Source organism: Thamnophis elegans, chromosome 2 (genome assembly GCF_009769535.1).
Source record: "Thamnophis elegans isolate rThaEle1 chromosome 2, rThaEle1.pri, whole genome shotgun sequence".
NCBI lineage: Eukaryota > Metazoa > Chordata > Lepidosauria > Squamata > Colubridae > Thamnophis > Thamnophis elegans.
The window spans coordinates 3,606,884-3,628,890 of NC_045542.1; the positions used below are offsets into that span (position 1 = coordinate 3,606,884).

Here is a 22,007-nt window from a genome sequence, read left to right on the forward strand (position 1 = left end):
CCACCGCATTTTGTTTCCTAGGAACTAATCAAATGCTCTGGGATGGTTACAAACAGATATTGCTGATGATGACTATCAAGCTTTTCTCCATTGGTTTTCTTTTGGGGGGGGGCAGAGGTGGGTTCCTACCAGTTCGCACCTATTCGGTAGAACCGGTTCGTCAAATCTACCGAACCGGTTAGAAGAGGTTCCACCAGCGGACCCGGAAAGCAGGCCACACCTACAGAAGAGGTTCCAAAAAATTTTGAAACCCACCACTGCCACACAGAGAGAGAGAGAGAGAGACAGACAGACAGACACACACACACACAGAGAGAGAGAGAAAGAAAGAAAGAAAGAAAGAAAGAAGAAAGAAAAAAGAAAGAAAAAAGAAAGAAAAAGAAAGAAAAAAGAAAGAAAAAAGAAAGAAAAAGAGTGAAAGATGAAAGAAAAAAAGAAAAAGGGACAGAGAGACAAAAGGAAGGAAATAGCAATAGCAATAGCAGTTAGACTTCTATACCGCTTCATAGGGCTTTCAGCCCTCTCTAAGCGGTTTACAGAGTCAGCATATCGCCCCCCACAGTCTGGGTCCTCATTTTACCCACCTCGGAAGGATGGAAGGCTGAGTCAACCCTGAGCTGGTGAGATTTGAACCGCTGACCTGCTGATCTAGCAGTAGCCTGCAGTGCTGCATTTAACCACTGCGCCACCTTGGCTCTTGGAAAGAGAGAGAGAGAGAAAGAGAGAGAGAGAAAAAAACACATGGCTGGCAAGCCACTCCCACCAGGTCACATGGCCAGCAAGCCACTCCCACAAAGGAGGCCACACCCACAGAGTAGGTTCCAAAATTTTTTGAAACCCACCACTGGTTTGGGGAGGGGGGGGTAGGGATGCCCTCAAGTCCGTGTTGAGGTCTGAGGACTGTCTGGATTAATCCCTGAAGTTTTCTGGGCAAGATTCCAGAAGCAGATCTTCTTCTGAATGCACAATAAGGGTATGGAACAGAACTGCAGCTGGCTTCCTGCATTCTTTGAACATTCTGCTCTCCACCAATATGGCAATTCCAATATTTTTTCCACTCCACACCCACACACAAAACCGGGACAATAGATCAGTCATCCTGTCCAGCAATATAAGATATTCCTCCATAAAAATGTGATGCTCCATAAACTGTTACTCATAAACTTACACCTGGGAGACATGGTGTGCGTTTAATTTCTGGCAACTGTCTTTCAAAGTATTTTAAAGGATACCCTTCTTGTTTGGCACAGCACACACTTAATAGAGCCGAGGTGGTGCAGTGGTTAGGGTGCAGTACTGCAGGCCACTTCAGCTGACTGCTATCTGCAGTTCGGCGGTTCTAATCTCACCGGCTCAAGGTTGACTCAGCCTTCCATCCTTCCGAGGTGGGTAAAATGAGGACCCAGACTGTTGTTGGGGGCAATATGCTGACTCTGTAAACCGCTTAGAGAGAGCTGAAAGCCCTATGAAGCGGTATATAAATCTAACTGCTATTGCTATTGCTGCACTGCATCCAGCCATTATGGATTAGAATGGTTTTTGATGGCACCAGTGGTAACCCGTGGATTGTTTAAGGAAGTAAACCAGAGTTTGATACCACTGCTTGTTAGCTTGTTTATTACAACTATGGCTTAACAAGGATCTCTGGATTCGGTTTATAGTTTGCTGGATTACTACTGGATTACTTTAGAGCTCTGCCTAAATGTTTTTCTGAATCAAACAGATGCAACCAAGGACACCTCAAATGGGAGCAAAAATAAACCAGTAATGTGACTAATCATACAGATTATCTATGTGGCTGCTGGAAGCCAAAAATGGTTTGCTGAAACATAATTAATCAATTGGCTAAACAAGCCACTACAATATTACTTTTCTCATTTACAAGGCTGATTCTGTCTCATTTCCCATTTAACAGATTATGGTAAAAATGATTTAAATGGTATTAAGTCCTTAAAAACGGACAGCCTGAACCAGAAAATGGCAATATAATCAATGAAATTTTCTTCTGATGTTTCTTCTGTTAGGTGTTTTTCTATTTTGTTGTATGGCGTTATTTTCCTTTTTAGAGCCGAGGTGACGCAGTGGTTAAATGTAGCACTGCAGGCTACGTCAGCTGACCATGGAATCCAGAATGTGTATCTGTGCACTGTGTAAACCTCCTACTTGATAGGATACAGGTCATAAATTTGGGGAATAGCCATTTATATTAGGAAGCTAGTTTGCATAGAACCATAAAGAACATGCTGAGGTGGCGCAGTGGTTAAATGCAGCACTGCAGGCTACTTCAGCTGACTGCAGTTCAGCGGTTCAAATCTCACCGGCTCAGGGTTGACTCAGCCTTCCATCCTTCCGAGGTGGGTGAAATGAGGACCCGGATTGTTGTTGGGGGCAATATGCTGACTCTGTAAACCACTTAGAGAGGGCTGAAAGCCCTATGAAGCGGTATATAAGTCTAACTGCTATTGCTATTGCTATATGTTAAATCATTAACGTATTTTAAAAAACAAATAAAAATGAAAAAGTGAATAATTTGTGTTTAAAAAATTGAAAACCACAAAATCAAAAAGATTTGCTGACAAATCCAGATGGAAGTACGGCTTCAGTATCTCACATGAGGCAAGCTGTGCTGCCTGAAGGGACCAGATGACTGCAAAGAAATGTAATCTTTGCACCACCTGTCAGCCCTGCAATTATATTCCTTTTAGAAATTTGGCCTGCCACAACTTTCTCTTATTTCATTACGCTGTTTCATTAGTATAGTTGATGGGAGGGGGGAATAGACAGGAGTAGGATGGTGGAATGTATTGTTGTCATTCTTTACTAGAAGCCAAGGTCATCCTTTGTCTCTGCACCAGTACACCTGACCGGAAGCAGTTGGGTGGAGACACCAGCGTGGAAGAAGAAGATTGGACCATGTCATTGGATTATGGGTGTGGGGACAAGATCATGAACTTTTAACTGGGTGGAATTCTGATGTCATTTCCAGAATTGGGATTAAGACAGATGTGCCTAAGATGTCTGCTTTATTAAATTGGAACTTTAAGGATCATTTTGCCTTGGACTCTGATTTAATTCTACATGATACTTAGAACGCTGACACCACCATCCTGCCAGAACCGCCCATCCTTCCATCCCTCTACCACCCAATCTCAACTGTCAATGCCTGTCCTCCCACCCACCTGCCATCAGAACTGATGAAGCTTCTTGGATGAGAAGCGAAACATTTTCTTCTTCTTCCTCAAAGAAAAAAAAACAGTCTAGGGGGGAAAAAAGCATCTTTGAGACAACTATGATCTCGATGACTGAGAATCTCCAGAGAGATCCTTGCTATCCCCACAAAAAAACATACCATTGCTCCTCTGAGGTGGAAATACTTCAACATTCATGACTTGTATTTGGTTAGTTAGGGCTATTAAGTCAGGCCCAACCCTGGTGATTTATATGGACAAACACTCTCTGCAGTTTTTCCAAGGACATCCCTATTATCTCCCTGATCCCATCATCCATTACATCCGCTGCCTTTCCCTCCCCTTCCCTGAACTTTGCAACAAGGAGAGGTGTTTTTCATACTCCAAATTGCATGCCCCAAATATGTGACGTTTTTTGGCAGGGTAACAACTCAAGGAAACAGGACCAATCTTGCCATCCGTGGCAGTCTTAGCAAATGACCTCTAATCTGTAACTCGGTGATTTTCTTTCACTCTCTCTTTCTCTTTCTCAATGCTCAACTACACAAGGTTTTCAAAATTCACCCACCTATATAGTCGATCCTTATTTATTTATTTTGCCGCTCTCCCTAAAGTGAACCCAACATCCAGAAGCTGCTCCCCTCTCCTCGTGCATATAAAAACGTAATCTTTAATGCACATTTCAATCCCACTCTGGATAGAAAAGAGGAACGTGCCCCAAATTGTTGGAAGTGTAAAAAAAACAAAAAAAAAACACCAGGCACTTTTTATCATATGTGGTGGACGTGCAATGAGGCAAAAAATTATTGGAAAATGATTCAATCATGGTTAGAACAAATGGTGGGAGACCAAATCTTGTTTAAACCGGAAATTTTTCTCCTAGGTATAATGCCGGAGGGGTTTAAGAAAGATACACTTTATTTAATTATTCATGTGCTAACTGCGGCGCGCATAACTTATGCACAATATTGGAAAAAAGAAAATACACCATCAGAGCTAGATAGAATCAGAAAAGAGTTGGCCTGTGCGGAAGCAGATAGGCTCCCTCTTGAGCTTAAAAATAAAGGGGGAATCAGAATATTTTGAAGTCTGGAATAGATTTTATGACCGGTATAAGACAAGGTGACAAGACTGGAACAAACTGTATATATTGTGATTGGACAGAAGGATTGATAATGTATTAAGTAGGCTAATTGTCAATGGTTGAGACTAGCTGAATATAATGTGGATTTATAGTCACTCCGACTTCACAGTACTGCATTGTTTTAAATGTAAAAATAATAAAAATATATTGGGGGGAAAAAAAGAAGGAGATGGATTAGAAATTGTTCCACTGAAATCTATGAGCACAGGTAGTTCTCGGCTTACAACCATTTGTTTAGTGATCACTGGATGTTACACCAAAAAAAAAAGATATGGCTGTTTTTTCACATTTATAACCATTGCAGCAATGGTGGGTTTCAAAAAAAAATTCGAACCTACTCTGTGGGTGTGGCCTCCTTTGTGGGAGTGGCTTGCTGGCCATGTGACCTGGTGGGAGTGGCTTGCCGGCCATGTGTTCTCTCTCTCTCTCTCTCCTCTCTCTCTCTCTCTTTCCTTCCTTTTGTTTCTCTGTCCCTTTTTCCTTTTTTCTTTCATCTCTCTCTCACTCTTTTCTTTCTTTTTTCTTTTTTTCTTTATTTCTTTATTTCTTCCTTCCTTCCTTCCTTCCTTCCTCCCTCTCTCTCTCTCTCTCTCTCTCTCTCTTTCCGTCCTTTTGTCTCTCTGTCCCTTTTTTCTTTTTTTCTTTCATCTCTCTCTCACTCTTTCTTCTTTCTTTCTTTCTTTCTTTCTTTCTTTCTTTCTTTCTTCCTTTCTTTCTTTCTTTCTTTCTTTCTTCCTTTCTTTCTCTTTTTCTCTCTGTGTGAGTCTGTCAGTCTGTGTGTCTGGCTGTCTGTGTGTGTGTGTGTGTGTGTGTGTGTGTGAGTGGTGGGTTTCAAAAACTTTTGGAACCTCTTCTGTAGGTGTGGCCTGCTTTCCGGGTCCACTGGTGGAACCTCTTCTAACCAGTTTGGTAGATTTGACGAACCGGTTCTACCGAACTGGTGCGAACTGGTTAGGAACCCACCTCTGCATTGCAGCCTCCTCTGGTTCGCACATGATCAAAATTCAGCAACTGACTCACATTTAGAACAATTTCAGTATCCTGGGATTATGTGATCACTTTTTGTGATCTTTTGACGAGCAAACTCAACGAATAAGCCAGAGTTGCTGAATAACCATGTCACTAACTTAACAACTGCAGTGATTCACTTAACAACTGTGGTCCTTATGAAAGGTCATAAAATGGGGCAAAAATTCACTCAACAATTGTCTTGCTTAGGAACAGAGATTTTGGTCTCAATTGTGGTTGTAATTCAAAGGCTACTTGTAGTATGAATGAGGTGTAGGATGGAGCTATATTTAACAAGCATATCCCAAACCCTGAGTGGTATATCAGCAAAGGCCCAATTGAAAATTCACCTCTGGCATGAATTTATTAAGTGGACTTCAAGGAAGCTACCCACTAATTCACATACACTAGTCACAGCTAGTCCTCAGCTTACGAACACAACTGGGGCCAGAATTTCTGTTGCTAAACAAGGGAGTTGTGTCCAACTTCATGACCTTTTTTTTGCCATTGTTTTTAAGCAAATCACTGTAATTGTTAAGTGATTCATGTCATCCTTAAGCAAATCTGGTTTCTCCCCTTGACATTGTGTGTCAGAAGCCAGCCAGGAAGTTCACAAATGGCAATCTCATGACCTGGCATGCTGCAACAGCTATGAATACATGTTGCCAAGCACCCGGATTTGATCATGTGACCATGGGAATACTGCAAGTGGGGGGGGGGACCACTGTTGTAACGCCAAATGATTGCTAAACAAACGGTGCAAATTATGATGCAAACTATGTATAAGGATAACAATATTGCCCTACCTTGAAATATGTCCTCAAGATAGAACTAAATAGCAATAGCAATAGCAGTTAGACTTATATACCACTTCATAGGGCTTTCAGCCCTCTCTAAACGGTTTACAGAGTCAGCATATTGCCCCCACAGTCTGGGTCCTCATTTCACCCACCTCGGAAGGATGGAAGGAATGAAACAGTAGCTCCAGGAACAGCAAAAGGCTATCTCAGATGGGATTTCTCATCAATAGTTGTTCCCATAGGTTTAGAGCAGTGTTTTTCAGGGATCCGTGAAATTAAAATCACTTGTCATATATTGAAAATATTTGCAGAAATTTAAAGCAACGTGGCTTTTTTCATTAATTTTGTAAAAGATACAAGGATTTTTCATAAAAATGTTTTACGTATGTTCATATTTAGCAATAACAGTTAGACTTATATACCGCTTCATAGGGCTTTCAGCCCTCTCTAAGCGGTTTACAGAGTCAGCATATCGCCCCCACAGTCTGGGTCCTCATTTCACCCACCTCGGAAGGATGGAAGGCTGAGTCAACCCTGAGCCGGTGAGATTAGAACCGCCGAACTGCAGCTAACAGTCAGCTGAAGTGGCCTGCAGTACTGCACTCTAACCACTGCACCACCTCAAAAGATGCATAGACTTAGCATTAAGATTTAACATGGGTTCCTGTTCTGGCCCCCACTTAGCCTGTTCCAAAACTAAAGTCACACAAAGCTTGCCAAAAGAAAGCCTTTATCAGTCCCGGCTCACCCTGGCTGTGAGCCCAAAATAAACATAGATAAAGTCTCTGGCAACAAGGGTTACGCAGGGTTACGCAGCAGAATGCAGAAACAAAACTCTTACAGCACCAGGTTTTCAGGAAGTAAATCACTTATCCAAGTGCCTCTCACAAACCACGACCGATGAACGACGAACCACAAACGAACGAGTGAACGTTGACTTCTGCAACCAGGGCGTGGCACCATCTGTCAGCATCACTTCATTCAGTAATCAGGAAAGAAAACCACTGGACTCCATTGGTATTGAAATCAAGTGTACTTTGACTAATTATAGATGAACAGTTGCAAAGCTAAGCTGAGTCTGGTTAATTAGGCGCGAAAGCTAATAATATAATGTATAATCCATTCCCCTCCCCTTGGCCTCCCCGTGCACAGTCCAGTCATATGTCCCCCAAATGTCAGGTGTGAGATAACTTCGAAAGGCATCACCAGGATGGAATGCTGGACCGTTGGCCTTGGCGGGAAACACCCCTCCTCCACATGCGCAGTAAGGTGGTCAGTTCAGCGTCTAGAAACTTCCTCCAGCACATCAAGGATTCCCCTCCCAAATACCATGCCCCCCTCCCTGTTTCAATAGCAATAGCAATAGCAGTTAGACTTATATACCGCTTCATAGGGCTTTCAGCCCTCTCTAAGCGGTTTACAGAGTCAGCATTTTGCCCACAACAACAATCCGGGTCCTCATTTTACCCACCTCGGAAGGATGGAAGGCTGAGTCAACCTTGAGCCGGTGAGATTTGAACTGCCGAACTAGCAGTCAGCTGAAATAGCCTGCAGTGCTGCATTTAACCACTGCGCCACCTCGGCTCTAATGGTAGCCGAAGCAGCAGCAAAGCAGAGGCTGACACCATCATTCCTTTTATCTCCAGAAGACGACACTAACAAGCCCCAGCTGCATTGTTATTCCTGCATCCCGACTCAACTCACAGCAAACTTCTGCTGAGTCACAACAGGTTCCTGTGATTTTTATTTCGGGGGCAGCTTTTATATTTAAGGAATAAATCAGGGGAAAAAAATAAGTTTTACCATATAAATAAGGCTGGGCTCTTATTTTTGGAGCAACAATCTCTCTCCACCAAACACCAAAACTTTTGACTCCCACTGTCAGCAGTGCAACTGGGGAATAGTGAAGGGCTAGATCACACTGCTAGATGTTCACTCCTGTTTTAAATGGTGTTTCTTAGAGAAACAGCACAGTGGAAGCCAGACTGAGACGCAGAAGAAGAGCTGTTCAGTCCAAAGACTTTGAGCAAGGTATGTTTTGATTCACATCACCCAGCAAGGGGAGATAAAACCAAACAGAAACACAGCAATGCGCACTTCCCAATCGGACTAGTTAATAATTTATCTGTGGGTCATAACCAGCATGCTCCCTGGGACTGATAAGGGAATTGTGGAGGACACCGATTCAGGAATAGGAGTAGGAAGGAGTATTAGATAGGTATAAGTAACCTTGAGTTACTTATAAAGTAATAAAAAATATAACAAATAAATACATTTAGCTCAGAACTTCTGGGGATAAGGTGGGGATAAAGAGTTAATCTGTATTCACGGGGAGCCAATTCACCAGGAGGTAAATTAATTAACATTTCAAAAATAGAGATTGCTCACTCTTCTGTACTACAACGTCAAGGGGGAATAGTTTCAGGGCTTTGTCAGGGAGGGGAGAGGAAGAGAAATTGGGTTTTGCATTTGCTTTTTTGATACAAGATCAAGAGCCCGGTGGCACAGTGGTTAGAGTGCAGCACTGCAGGCTACTTCAGCTGACTGCAGTTCTGCAGTTCGGCTGTTCAAATCTCACCGGCTCAAGGTTGATTCAGCCTTCCATCCTTCCGAGGTGGGTAAAATGAGGACCCGGATTGTTGTTGGGGGCAATATGCTCACTCTGTAAACCGCTTAAAGAGGGCTGAAAGCCCTATGAAGCAGTATATAAGTCTAACTGCTATTGCTATTGCTATAAGAGGAAGGGCGGGGGCTCCATATTCTCCAGAAATTGGACATCCTGCCAGCGATAGGGATGTCCAGATAGCTGCTTATGTACAGCACTTAAAATCAGTCTTTTAAAACAAAACCCATTGCTGTTTTTTCCTCTCCCAGAAGTTTTACATTTCTTAATTGCGTTAACCCATGGCAACAATTTCAAGTCAAGTTTTTTTTCTTTTCTAAAAAAAAAAACAGAACAGACTCTTTCCCAATTAGCCAGGTCCACGCACGATTTCTTCACCTGCAGGAACCCCATCAATTGCCCGCCCGGCTGTTAGGAGAGAACATACATGCCCTCAAGTAGTTAATTCAATGGGAGTGCGCATCAGCAATTGCTTCACTTCCTGGGCGGAAAGCAAAACCGGATTGCTTAATAATCAGCAGCACACACCAGAGGAATTTATTTAGTGAGTCGATCACACATCCACCTCATCTGGCATTTCGCCAGCCACCACCCCGTAAGATGCTCTGGAAAAGTTCCCAAGGGAGACAAGCCATGATGAAGCCATGATGAAGGCTGTGGCTAGTAGCCACCAATGAATACACCACTAATCATCTCTGACGGCTATGGCAGTGCCTATAACAGTGTCTTTCATTGCTTAAAGCAATGGTTCCCAAACTTGGCAACTTTAAGACTTGTGGATTTCAATTCCCAGAATTCTCCAGCCAGCTCTGCTGGCTGGAGAATTCTGGGAGTTAAAGTCCACAAGTCTTAAAGTTGCCAAGTTTGGGAACCACTGGCTTGAAGCACAATAGCAGGGACCTAAAAACTCTTTTAAGCCTGCCCAACGAAATACTATATTGTTTCCTCAGCACAGCTTTCAGATTTTACCTCCACTTTGCCCTTTGAACACACTTGCATGCATGCATGAGCACACACAAACACACACACACACACCCTTTTCTGGGGAGAGAAATGTAATTTGAGCACACTGGAAGGATCCAAATTAATCTGACCTTAGACTTGTAAAACAAGGATTACTCCAGATGCAAGTTGAATTAACAGCCCTGGGGAAAAAAATTCTACTGTTATCCACGTGGATACTACAGCGCTCACATCTTAGCCTATGTTCCTTGTGCATAAAAGTGTGCCTGCGCTACTGATTGTGGCTTCGCCCTCTGTGAATGCTAACTGTAAAGCAGCCTCCACATGGTGCATTAAAAAGCTTTCCTTGCCTTGTTTCAGGTAAAGGTGGATGTAATTTGAAAATAGTGAAAATCTTTCGCCTGCAAAAGGAATGGCATAAGAAAGCTTGCCCGATTATCAAAAGGGCAGCCATATTCAGCAGGGTTCCACCACAAAACCGCGGACGACAAAATTGCGGTCGACGAAAGCGCGTATGTGACGTCATCCCAGCGCGACGAAAAAGATCGAAAAATGTAAAAATAAAGCGAAAACCTTACCCTAACCCCCCCAAACCTAACCCTAAACCTAACCCTAACCCTAACCCTAACCCTAAACCTAACCCTAAACCTAATCCTTAACCTAACGAAAAACCTAACGCTAACCCTTAAACTAACGCTAAATGTAACGCTAACGCTCTAAACCTAACCCTAACCCTTAACCTAACCCTAACCCTAACCCTTAACCTAACGCTTACCTTTATGTGAATCGGCTTGCTGTAATTTAATTTTTATTTCAATTTTTCGATCTTTTTCATCGCGCTGTGATGACGTCACATACGCGATTTCGTCGACCGCGCTTTTGTGGAACGCGGTTTTGACGGGTCACGATTCAGCAGCCACTTGCCATAAGAAAAGCTTGCAAGTTTGCCCTCTATCTTCTGCTCCAGGACGCCATGAACTAACAATCATTTGCTCTGATCAGGTTCACGGGCATGCTTCCAATACATGCTGGGCTGCAAGAATCCAACATCCCAGCATGTCAGAGAAACAGACATCTTGATTTTAAAAAAAATGGCTGCCAAGATAGTATGTCAAGAATTCTTCATCCTGGACAATCCTTATGAAAATTACTTGCTCCCCAGTGTGATTAGCAGGGAGGGGAGAAACCGCATCTAAATTAGGATCTCCATGGCAGGAAAGTTTTAACCCCTCTCCATAATACCTAGGCCCGCCATGCTCCCCCAAGTTACTCCTGTTTGACAGAGTAAGAGAAGCATATTCTCTTCTTGTTCTTCCCATCCCACCTGGGAAGGTTCATCCGAGTCCCATCGTCAACCTGATTATTCTTAAAGTAATTCAGCTTCCCAAGGGCTCCTCGGCAGGAACAGAAATATGCCTTTGTCAATGCAGGATGAAGAAAAGGTTGGCTGTTCTTATCTTATTAAACATCACATTTCTATGGAACTTTCAAACAATCACAGTGTACCAAGTTTCAACAAAGGAAACAATTGTGATATTGACTTTTCCCATTAGTAAAGAACGCTGAACGAGATGAAGGAAGCAGCGGCATTCATAATTGAAAGATTTTTGTCAAAGGACCAAGAACTACCTGGAGAGGCTTCCTCAAATCAGGACCCTGTAACTAGAACCCAAGTCCTCTCAGAGAATATATTCATCATTACAGTCACCAGAAAGAATTCCGGTTGGAGATCTCTACTACCTCATTTTGTTTCCTAGGAACTAATCAAATGCCCTGGGATGGTTACAAACAGATATTGATGATGATCACTATCAAGTTTTTCTCCATTGGGTTTTTTGGGGGGGGGCAGAGGTGGGTTCCTACCAGTTCGCACCTATTCGGTAGAACCGGTTCGTCAAATCTACCGAACCGGTTAGAAGAGGTTCCACTAGTGGACCCGGAAAGCAGGCCACATCTACAGAAGAGGTTCCAAAAAAATTTGAAACCCACCACTGCCACAGAGAGAGAGAGAGACAGACAGACAGACTGACACAGAGAGAGAGAGAGAAAGAGAAAGAAAGAAAGAAAGAAAGAAAGAAAAAAAGAAAAAAGAAAGAAAGAAAAAAGAAAGAAAAAAGAAAGAAAAAGAGAGAGATGAAAGAAAAAAGAAAAAAGGGACAGAGAGACAAAAGGAAGGAAAGAGAGAGAGAGAGAGAGAAAGAAAGAAAGAAAGAAAAAAAGAAAAAAAGAAAGAAAGAAAAAAGAAAGAAAAAGAGAGAGATGAAAGAAAAAAGAAAAAAGGGACAGAGAGACAAAAGGAAGGAAAGAGAGAGAGAGAGAAAGAAAGAAAGAAAGAAAAAAAGAAAAAAGAAAGAAAGAAAAAAGAAAGAAAAAAGAAAGAAAAAAGAAAGAAAAAAGAAAGAAAAAAGAAAGAAAAAGAGTGAGAGATGAAAGAAAAAAAGAAAAAAGGGACAGAGAGACAAAAGGAAGGAAAGAGAGAGAGAGAGAGAGAAAGAGAGAGAGAGAAAAAAAACACATGGCCGGCAAGCCACTCCCACCAGGTCACATGGCTGGCAAGCCACTCCCACAAAGGAGGCCACACCCATAGAGTAGGTTCCAAAAAATTTTGAAACCCACCACTGGTTTGGGGGTGGGTGGGTAAGGATGCCCTCAAGTCCGTGTTGAGGTCTGAGGACTGTCTGGATTAATCCCTGAAGTTTTCTGGGCAAGATTCCAGAAGCGGTTTGTCCTTCCCTTCTTCCTAGGACTGAGAGAGAGAGAGATTGGCCTGAATTCACCCAGCTGGCTTTGTGCTTAAGGCAGGACTAGCACTCCCAAATCTCCTGGTTTCTATCTGCCTTAACCATTATGCCAAACTTGCTGGGTCCGATATCCAGCATCAAAAATACACCACCTCAGCTCAGGGAAGTCCATGAAGATGATCCCTACCAACCTTTGCCATTTTTTAATTCAGGTGTTTGGTTTCTCTCAGCAAAGCACAGGGGATAGAAACTTGACAGCAGTACTTAAAACTCGATGGAGAAACATCTCAGCCTCTCAGGCACTCTGGCTGGCCTCACATATCATACTAAACGCAGTCTTTCTCAACCTTGGCAACTTGAAGATGTCCAGACTTCAACTCCCAGAATTTCCCAGCCAGCAAATGCTATACTAAAGCCATGGCTTCCCCAAGATTCTTTTAAAAGCCATCATGGCTCAGTTTATTTATAATGTTACGTCATCAGTCATAATTTACCAGCTCTAGTGGTTCTGTCCACACACCACATTAAACTGGAATCATCCAGTCTCATTATGGCTGAAAGCAACTTGTGATGAGCCCAGTCGCTAAGTAATTTAAGGCATCCATTCACAAAGAAGAGGATCAACGCAGGAACTTTTGAAAGGATTGAGCTAAGGTTCTTCGGCAATCATATTTCTGGAAACCTGAGCCAAAATACATTGCTAACGAACTTTCAGCTTCTTTTTTCTAATCAAATTACACTGTAGCTTGCAGATCATATTACCTTCTGGTTAGGTTTAACTCTGGTTGATGGAATAAATTGTAATCACTTAGGTTATGGAACATGCTGGGTTGAAACCTACACGATACATTACTGTAATGTGTGAATTGAGCCTAAAAATCATAATTAGTTTATCCAAAAAATGTTTAATTAGCCCCTTTTAATATGACAGTGATTCGCATCCATAAGCCTACTTTACAGTACTTCTCACTTTACATATCAGTATCAGCCCCAGAAAATACAAATATGCTGAATAGCATAGAATAAGAATAAGAATAAGAATAAGAATAAGAATAAGAATAAGAATGAGAATGAGAATAAGAATAAGAATAAGAATAAGAATAAGAAGAATAAGGAATAAGGAATAAGAATAAGAATAGAATTCTTTATTGGCCAAGTGTGATTGGACGCACATATGGTTACTTCTAATTTCTCTAAACATTTCTTGCATCAAAAAAAGTTTAACAAGTGGTTTAGCCTCTGAGAGTCAATGAGATATTTTCCTGGATCCTTTAACAAATTATCCCACCTAGCTCTTGAAATAATTACATCCTTATTTTGTAGATGTAGATGTAGATAAGTTTATTTATAGGCCGCCCTTTTCCCTGAGGGGACTCAGGGCGGCTTACAACTTATGGGGAAGGGAATACACACAATGACATATAAAAACAATACATAATTAAAAATAGAAGCAACATTCATCATTCGGGTGGGGACGGATTATAATCTTTAACCCCAGGCCTGACGGGATAGCCAGATCTTGAGGGCTGTGCGGAAGGTCTGAAGGGTGGTGAGGGTACGAATCTCCATGGGGAGATCGTTCCAAAGGGTCGGAGCTACTACTGAAAAGGCTCTCCTCCGCGTAGTTGCCAGTCGACACTGACTGGCGGATGGAACTCAGAGGAGGCCTAATCTGTGTGATCTAATAGGTCGCGAGGAGGTAATTGGCAGGAGGCGGTCTCTCAAGTACGCAGATCCACTACCATGAAGGGCTTTATGGGTGGTAAGTAGCACCTTGAAGCGCACCCGGAGATCAACAGGTAGCCAGCGCAGCTCGCGGAGGATAGGTGTTATGTGGGCGAACCGAGGTGCACCCACAATCACTCGCGCGGCCGCGTTCTGGACTAGCTGAAGTCGCCGGATGCTCTTCAAGGGCAGCCCCATGTAGAGCACGTTGCAGTATTAGATAGTAAGATAGCACCACTTCTAGTTTGGGTCCTGTGGGAACCAAACTAAAATCGCTGACACTTTAAGTAAGTTCTTAGTGACTGCCACCAATGAAATAAAGGGTGCGTTTTCTTTCTACCATGATGGATCTAGGTTCTTGAATAATTGTTAATCCAAGTATATTTTATACAGGCAGTTCTTGACTCACCACCTTTCATTTAGTAACCATTCGAAGTTGCAATGGCACTGAAAAAGATGACTTATGGCCATTCTTCACACTTATAACCATTGCACCATCCCGGTGGTCATGAGATCACAACGTGGACACATTGATGGTTGCAATGTTGCAATGTCATGCGATTGCCTTTTGGGACCTTCTGACAAGCAAAATCAATGGGGAAGTCAGATCCACTTAACAATTGTGTTACTAACTTAGCTGTGGTGATTTACTGAACAACTGTGGTATGAAAAGTGGTAAAATGGGGTGAATTTCACTTAACAACTGTCTCACTGAGTGGCAAATTTTGGACCCAATTGTTGTCATAAGTCGACTACCTGTGTCTTAAAAAGTTGAAAAGCTCTGCCTTATATTACAGTGGTTTCTTGAAATAGATACAGGAACTAACCTTTGTGTATTTCCACACAGAAAGTTGTGAACGCCTCTTGACTCAGAGGTTTCCCTTCCCTCCCACCCCCTCTTCTTCCTTCTGATACCATATTCTAATGCTGGAAGCCCAGAGCAAAAAGTCAGCTGTGAGACAGACTCATTCCCATGATTTTTAGGAAGTTTTCGTGAGTCACTGGTTAAAAGGTGATACCAACTCTCTTGCACTGACACACGTTGATTTCATTCCACTGGAATCATAGCATGGAGCTAAACTCCCTTAGAAAGAGCTAAGCCCCTAATTAGCCAACCACATTTTATCTTCATGTCATGTGTGAACCTATTCATGGGTGTTAGTCTACAATTCAGAGTACTGTCTGTATTCTGCCAGCCAAGTCAAGAGGGCTGCCTGCTAATATTTTCAGCTGGGCAAGGCCTTGACCCTATCCAGGAATCCAAGTGGGTAAATCTCTCCAGTTACCTTTGAACTTCTGTTTCTAAGGCAAGCACACTGCAGGGGCTAATCATAGAGTAAACTACACAGGGATTGCTTACACCAAGAATTATCTTTAATAGCCAGAGTTTTGCCTGTGCATTAGACAGATCCTAGAAATATCCCTCGTCATTTCCACTTTGTTCCGAATTGATTTAACTTCTCTAACAGCAACCAAGTTCTGAGAATCTGAACCTTATTATTTCAGAGGTATATTCACATTAATGATACCGCTTCGAAGCATGGAAGAGAGAAAAGTGGAGTTTTGTTTTGCTCTTTTTCTTATCCTGGTTCCTACACTTTTCAAAAAGAGCAGGATTTATCAGGAGATATTTATGTTTGCTGAGTAGGTAATCATCATGTCATCAGATCTCTGCTTGGCAATTAAGGCCCAGAAGTCGAATGGGGAAAGGACCTTGGACCATCCTAGATTTCAGATAGGGAAGCTTTTAGACCAGTGTTTCTCAACCTTGGCAACTTGAAGATGTCCGGACTTCAACTCCCAGAATTCCCCAGCCAGCGAATGCATTTGCTGGCTGGGGAATTCTGGGAGTTGAAGTCCGGACATCTTCAAGTTGCCAAGGTTGAGAAACACTGTTTTAGACGTAGCATTGTCCAAGCAAAATTTCCACCCTTATAAAACACAGTGTGAAGCTGCCAAATATTTTATGGTTGGGTGGTATGAGTAAACCTTCCCTATCCTCTTCCTTTTGATTTGCACCACTGAACAAGTTTCAAGCCTGTTCAAGTAATACGAAGGCCCTACCCATCAGCACACAAATAACCACAATCGTTTCAAATCTTGGCAATCCATTTGGACTCTGAACGGTTACAGGTAAAGAAGAGCCTGGATTAATACACTTATGCTCTGTTTTGCTAAGTTTCAACAAGCATCACTAGCCTGGTTCACATATAATCCTAAACAACAAACCATGGTTTACAACCACATGGTTGACTCACAGTAAAACTAAATCAAAACACATTATGGATTTGAGCGGCAGTTCTTACGAGTATTCAAGCTCAAACACTTTTAACATTTCTCAGTTTTCACTTACAGTACACTAAATATCTATCGGTAAAATCCACATTAGCCAAAGCTCTTCAGAATAGGTAGTTATTTTAAGAATGTGAAGAGATCCCAAGATCAACCGCTAGCTTAGAGCATTGAATGAATCCAGGCAGAAAAAAAAGGGCAGCTTTCTACCTTCCCCACTTCCAAAAAAATATATTCTAATCTGATCTGATGTTTATTTCTGTGCACCTGAAAGTTTTAACTTTCTGGCAGTCCTGGGCCTGCAACTTCTATAACGATTGTCATTTCACTGGTTCCTACAATTAAGTTTCACAGAATCCTGACTGACTTTCCTAGTAAGGCAAAGAAAAGTCACTTTTCCCCCTCTGCAGAAAACAATCCCCCAGCGTGACAAAGGGAACCAAGGCCTCAGTGCTTTGAGAAATTTCAAAGGAGTTACACCTGCTCAATATCATACCTCCTATCTGTGCCAAAGGCGCCGCTTTTATTTATTCAAAAATCTTGTCCTCTGCACTCTAGGCAGAGCAGAAAGTAACTCACAGTCTATTCGGCTGTTTTTCAGCAGGCTACCTGCTGAGATGCTTGCAAGAATGCTAGGCTTAAGTTACTTAAAGGCACATGCTTCCAGAGAGCAGCTGTAGGAGGAAAAACCTGTAGCCCCTTCAAAACAAATGTACAGCAAAAATGTACAGTTAATCGGGTGCACAGAGTGGGGATTCTGAGTTAGGGAATATATATGGTGGGGAGGGAGAGATGGTTTATAAACAATGAGGCCAGAAATTAAAAAAGTAGAAAGTGTAAGTTAAAAGTACATCTCTCTACTACCTACATGTAAGAATAGAGCAGTAAAACGCATTGGGGGGGGGGGGGTGAAGGGAATTCCAGCCTTTTCTTTTCTAGTGATAATTTTTTTAAAAATTTTAAACACATAAGCACATCAACAAAAACAAACGCATAACTTAAAAACAACATAGGAACAGTAAGTCCCATCGTATATCATACTGCAGTTCCGAATCGGTTTCTTTGCAGTTGGTGTTTTCCCTTCTATACATTTCTATCTTGCGTTCATAATCTCCTTATTCGTTATCCGTTTTTATGTAAAATTCTTTATTTATTTAAACTTAGCTACTTATGACCAAATATTATTTACCTATATTATGCTACATATTTTGACTGTCATTTGTTCTCTTACATACAGATTATAGATATACATTCAGATAATTATTCTTTTTCTTTGCCATTCTTATATTATTATTATCCCACTTGGCAGGTTATAAGGTATAGTTTAAAATGCTTTGTTTGCCATCCTTCGCACCTGCTAAGACACCACCTCGTTTTCTCTTTCTTTTCTTTTCTCCCTCCCTTCCTTCTCTACTTCCTTCCTTCCTCATCTCCATCCCCTTCTTCCTTCCCTCCCTTCCCTCTTCCCTCAGCCTTTTCTTTTCTAAGAAGACAGGGCAAAACACAGGGGGGGAGATTCGCTGCATCTTCTCATCATTCCCAAAAGCCTTACATGAATTTCTCATCCCCAGCCTTACAAGATTTGGCTCAACTCCGTTCCTAGAGGTAAACAAGATCTCCCTCTACCCGGAGGGGTAGTAGGAAAGACAAGATGGAGAGGAGAAAGGAGAGGAATAGGAAAAAGGGAAGGGTAGAAGAAGGGGGGGGAGGTTAAAAAAGGAGGAAGAGAAAGGAGAGAAGGGAAGGGAGAGGTGGAAAGGTGAGAAGAAAGAGAAGAAAGTGGGATAGGAAGGAGAGAGGAAAGAAGGCAGGGAAGCAAGGAGGGCAAGAGGGAGGGAAGGAAGGAGAGAAGGAGAGTAGATAGGAAGGAGGGAAGAAAGGAGGGAACTTAAGAGAAGAGAAAGGAAGGAAGGAAGGAGGAAAGGAGGGAGGGAAGATATGAGAGAAGGAGGGGGGGAAGAAGAGAGGAAAGAGAGAGGGAAGGAAAGGTAGGATAGGAAAAGAAAGGAGGGAAGGAAGGAGGGAAGGAGAGAGGGAAGGAAGGGGAGTGGGAAAGAAGAAATAAGGGAAGGAAAGAGGGAGGGAGGGGAGAAGATATCTAACCTCTGATGTCTATAAGGATTTTGATATTATGGGAACGTCTTGAAACGCAGTCAAATGTAAAGCGAAACAGTGAATGTTGTACTGTTTTTTACCAGTTATTGGTTGTTGTATTTTTCTTTTACTAATAAAAATATTTATTAAAAAAAAAAAAAAAAAAAGATCTCCCTCTACCCGGTTTCCCAGGTCGGATTGCGAGGAATTCAAGCAGAGCCGAGGTGGCGCAGTGGTTAAATGCAGCACTGCAGGCTACTGCTAGATCAGCAGGTCAGCGGTTCAAATCTCACCGGCTCAGGGTTGACTCAGCCTTCCATCCTTCCAAGGTGGGTAAAATGAGGACCCGGATTGTTGTTGGGGGCGATATGCTGACTCTGTAAACCGCTTAGAGAGGGCTGAAAGCCCTATGAAGCGGTATAGAAGTCTAACTGCTATTGCTATTGCTATAAGCAGGTGACTCAATGGTTAACCTGGTCGCTTAGGAAGCACAACCCAGGGAGAAGTCGCTCCAACGGCGAGCTGCTCTAACCGCTCGCGGCCTCGGCTCGATCGGATCCCCTCCCAGACGCCCCCCCACCCTAGAAGCTGCCTTACGTTTCCCTTCCCAGCAGGAATGAAAGCCGGGAGCGCCCCGAAAGGACCCCAAAGTCCAACGGAGCCGTTTCCAACACCTGCTTCGCCCGCCCTTGCCCGGGAAACAGCTGGAAGTTGTAGGGGGGGAAGAACCGCCAAAGTGGGCTTCGGCGCCGGGCTCGGAGAGCGTGCCAACCACTCTAGCTCCCCGCACAAGCCCCCCGGCTTCATAGACTGAACCCCCCGACCCCACCCACCCAAGGCAGCCCGGCCATAACAAAACACCCCGCCCTGGGTTGCCGAGGATCGGGAAGGAGAAAGATACTCGCCTTCCTTCTCCCGGGCATTTTCAAGCCTTCAACTTCGCTGGTGGGGATGCCAAAGTCCGCGAACCCCAAAGAGGGAACCTCCCCACCCCCGTCCCGCTTCGCGCCATCCCCACCTTTCTTTACCTGTCGGCCGAAAGCACCTTCTGGGCTGGAGAGCTGGCTCTGAACCCAGCCGTGACTCTCCCGCAACGACGACAGCGCCGCCTCCTCCTCCTCCTCCTCCGAGGCACGTGATCCCCCCAAAGCAACAGGTACTTCCCGTCCCGTACCTGAGCCAGGTGAGGCGCCCCCTCCCGCTCACCTGGCTGCTCTGCGGAGCCGAAGGAAGCAGATCTCGCTCCCGCGAGTTCCCTCGGCCTGGCTGGCTGCTTCCCAGGGCGCATCTGCCTTTCCCCACCCCCCACCCCTCTGGTGCCCGCTTTTGCCGGTCCATTGGACTTCCTCGTAATAGCAATAGCAATTAGATTTATATACCGCTTCATAGGGCTTTCAGCCCTCTCTAAGCGGTTTACAGAGTCAGCATATCGCCCCCAACAATCTGATAGATAGATAGATAGATAGATAGATAGATAGATAGATAGATAGATAGATAGATAGATAGATAGATAGATAGATAGCAATAGCAATAGCAATAGCAATAGCAGTTAGACTTATATACCACTTCATAGGGCTTTCAGCCCTCTCTAAGCGGTTTACAGAGAGTCAGCATATTGCCCCCAACAATCTGGGTCCTCATTTTACCCACCTCGGAAGGATGGAAGGCTGAGTCAACCCTGAGCCAGTGAGATTTGAACTGCCGAACTAGCAGTCAGCTGAAGTGGCCTGCAGTACTGCACTCTACCCACTGCGCCACCTCGGCTCAACGTGGCTAAGCACGTTGCTTTACACAGCATAGTAAAGAAAAGGAGGAAGGCGTGCCCCGAGGAGACCGCAATCGAAGTGCCCGCCCGGAGTTATCACATCCAAATGATCACAGTGGCCAAGTTGGTTTCTCTTTTTCCCGGCTGCTGTGCTAGGCGCCCTTTCCTAAGAGTAGATGGCGCAGAACGGATGGGAAACAAAGTTAATCTGACGCTTTAACGTGGCACAAGGGAGCACCCCCAGTTCAGTGTTTCTCAAGCTTGGCATCTTGAAGATGTCTGGACTTCAACTCCCAGAATTCCCCGGCCAAGTCCTTTTCTTCAAATCCCTTATTTCCACAGGTGAACAAGGGCGTTCTGCATCCAGAAGAAAGTTGCAGAAAGTAGGAATGGCAGGGAGGAAGCATTTCAAGATTTGGATACCTTTAAATCAGTGTTTCTCAACCTTGGCAACTTGAAGATGTCCGGACTTCAACTCCCAGAATTCCCCAGCCAGCATTTGCTGGCTAGGGAATTCTGGGAGTTGAAGTCCGGACATCTTCAAGTTGCCAAGGTTGAGAAACACTGGTTTAAATAATGGATTTTAAAGTGGGCCTCCTTGACTCTGGTGCCTTTGGGGGATGTCGACTAGCCATTCCCATAATTATCCAAGGGAAATTAGCGGAGGCTGAAAACAAGTTGAGGAAGGTCCCTTGATATTCACAATGCTCCAAATTCTGTAAAATCTCAAGAAACCATCTAGTTTTCTAGCTTTTATCACCACCACCATCAATTGACAGCCACTGTCTTGTTGGTATGTTTGAGGATGTCTGATGATGTGGGGTTTGGCCTCAGGAATTCCTGTAATGAGTCAAAGGCCTGCAGACACTGAAATTCTCTCTCTCTCTCTCTCTCTCTCTCTCTCTCTCTCTCTCTCTCTCTCTCTCTCTCTCTCTCTCTCTCTCTCTCTCTCTCTCTCTCTCTCTCTCACACACACACACACACACACACACACACACACACACACACACACACACACACAGCCCAGAGGTGGGTTTCTACCAGTTCGCACCTATTGGGTAGAACCGGTTCGTCAAATCTACTGAACCGGTTAGAAGAGGTTCCACCAGTGGACCCGGAAAGCAGGCCACACCTACAGAAGAGGTTCCAAAAATTTTTGAAACCCACCACTGCCACACACATACACACATACACAAACAGACTCACACAGAGAGAGAAAGAGAAAGGAAGGAAGGAAGGAAAAAAGAAAAAAGAAAGAAAACACACACAGAGAGACAGACAAACTGACACGGAGAGAGAAAGAGAAATAAATAAATAAATAAAAACACTGGTTGAATAGAAGGCCATTAAACCATGCCAAGACCAATCAACCATGCCAGGACTGCTGTAGGCTGGGGCTGAAGGAGCAAAAGCCCCAGAATGCATCGGCACTTGCCGAAACCACTTCCCTTTTGTTGCCAAGAAAACTACTGTAAGTGGAGAGTCAGGGTTGACTTGGAACATGGCCTTTATCTTAATGTGTCACTGGCTGTTGCTGCTCGCCTATGGCGTTTCTCCCCCTCGTGGAAGCATTCTGCATCTTCACTGAACAAAGCATTAATCTGATGCACCCATGAAGTGTGTGTGTGTGTGTGTCAGTGGTGGGTTTCAAAAAAGTTTGGAAC

General features: G+C 43.6%; 1 protein-coding gene across 2 annotated transcripts in view; it reads right to left on the minus strand.

Annotated features, from left to right (window-relative positions):
* Positions 1-19,831, minus strand: part of CRB3 (crumbs cell polarity complex component 3) — a 31,451-nt gene extending 11,620 nt beyond the window's left edge. Inside the window, exon 1 of one of the 2 annotated variants that reach the window (XM_032212330.1) lies at positions 19,607-19,831. The gene's annotated coding sequence lies outside the window, so the exon portion shown is untranslated. Of the gene's footprint in view, positions 1-19,596 lie in introns of both variants that reach the window. The other variant, XM_032212331.1, reaches the window with a different exon arrangement.
* Positions 19,832-22,007: the final 2,176 nt, after the last annotated feature.